General features: G+C 54.9%; 1 protein-coding gene across 1 annotated transcript in view; it reads left to right on the top strand.

The window, feature by feature from the left end:
- IL12RB1 (interleukin 12 receptor subunit beta 1) overlaps positions 1–1,800 on the top strand; it is a 32,021-nt gene that overhangs the window by 18,924 nt on the left and 11,297 nt on the right. The window lies entirely within an intron of this gene.

Below are 1,800 nucleotides of genomic sequence, written 5' to 3'. Positions count from 1 at the left end.
AAAAAAAAAAAAAAAAAAAATGGCTAGAGGTAACCGTGTCTTTATTTAAGGTCTTTTTTCTTTCTTTCTTGTGATGGAGTCTCACTCCGTCAGGCTAGGGTGCCGTGGCACGATCTCAGCTCACTGCAACCTCCACCTCCCAGGTTCAAGCAGTTCTCCTGCCTCACCCTCCCAAGAAGCTGGGACTACATGCGCCACCACGCCCGGCTAATGTTGCATTTTTAGTAGAGATGGGGTTTCACCATGTTGGCCAGGCTGGTCTCGAACTCCTGACCTTGAGTGATTCATCTGCCTTGGCCTCCCAAAGTGTAGGGATTATAGGCGTGCACCACCGTACCCGGTTTAATTTTTCTATTTTTAGTAGAGATGGGATTTCACCATGTTGGCCAGGCTGGTCTCAAACTCCTGACCTCAGGTGATCCACCCACCTCGGCCTCCCAAAGTGCTGGGGTTACAGGCGTGAGCCACCGCGCCCGGCCCACTATTATTATTATTTTTGAGCTAGGTTCTCAGCCTGTTGGCAGACTGGAGTGCAGTGGTGCAATCATGGCTCACTGCAGGCTTGAACTCCCAGGCTCAAGAGATCCTCCCACCTTAGCCTCCCGAGTAGCTGGGACTACAGGCGTGCACCCCGACACCTGGTTAATTTTTTATTTTTATTTTTGTAGAGACAGGGGTCTCCCTGTGTTGGCCAGGCTGGTCTGGAACTCCTGGGCTCAAGCCGTCCACCCACCTCCGATTCCCAAAGTGCTGGGATTACAGGCTTGAGCCACCGCCCCCACCCTGGTCCGCTAGTATAGTGAAGTGGTGCCCGAAACGCTCTCAGTCTTGGCTTGGCACATGAAGTGGGCACTCAGCAAACAGCAGTTGCTATCCCCAGAACTGCCAGCAGTACCCGTCTCTCCGACATTCGTGCAGACGCCCTGGCGAGAGGGTGTGGGAGAAATCTGCCCAGGGACCGAGTGGGCGTGTGCTCGTGCTTCTGAGTCTGGCATGAGACCACCTGCAGGGCCGGTCAGGCCAGGGGGGCCTGGTCTTGGATCATCACACTCTCCGCCCAGGCGAGGCGAGCGGGTGGGCGGCCAGGTATCTGCCACCGCCAGAGACGCTCGCCAGGCTGCAGGTGGGCGTGATGGCAGTACAGGAAGGCCTCACAGTGAATATCCTGGCAGGGAGACAGCAGTTAGGCTGGAGGAGGACTCAGCTCATTCAAACACCATCTGCTGACTGGGTGTGGTGGCTCACGCCTGTAATCCCAGAACTTTAGGAAGCCAAGGCAGGTGGATCACTGGAGTTCAGGAGTTCAAGACCAGCCTGGGCAACACAGTGAAACCCGGTCTCCACCAAAATAGAAAAACAAAATTAACCTGTAGTCCCAGCTACTCAGGAAGCTGAGGCAGGAGAATTGTCGGAATCAGGGAGGTGGGGGTTGCAGTGAGCTGAGATCGTGCCACTGTGCTCTAGCCTGGGTGACAGAGCAAGACTCCATCTCCAAAGAAAAAGGAAAAAAAAACAGGCTGGGTGTGGTGGCTCACGCCTGTAATCCCAGCACTTTGGGAGGCCGAGGAGGGTGGATCATGAGGTCAGAAGTTCAAGACCAGCCTGGCCGAGATAGTGAAACCCTGTCTCTACTAAAACTACAAAAAATTAGCTGGGTGTGGTGGCAGGCGCCTGGAGTCCCAGTTACTCAGGAGGCTGAGGCAGGAGAATCACTTGAACCTGGGTGGCAGAGGTTGCGGTGAGCCGAGATCGTGCCATTGCACTCCAGCCTGGGCCACAGAGCGAGACTCCGTCTGAAAA

This window comes from Cebus imitator, unplaced genomic scaffold (genome assembly GCF_001604975.1).
Source record: "Cebus imitator isolate Cc_AM_T3 unplaced genomic scaffold, Cebus_imitator-1.0 Scaffold280, whole genome shotgun sequence".
In the NCBI taxonomy this organism is placed as follows: Eukaryota; Metazoa; Chordata; class Mammalia; order Primates; family Cebidae; genus Cebus; species Cebus imitator.
This window is presented reverse-complemented; position numbering and strand designations above follow the sequence as displayed.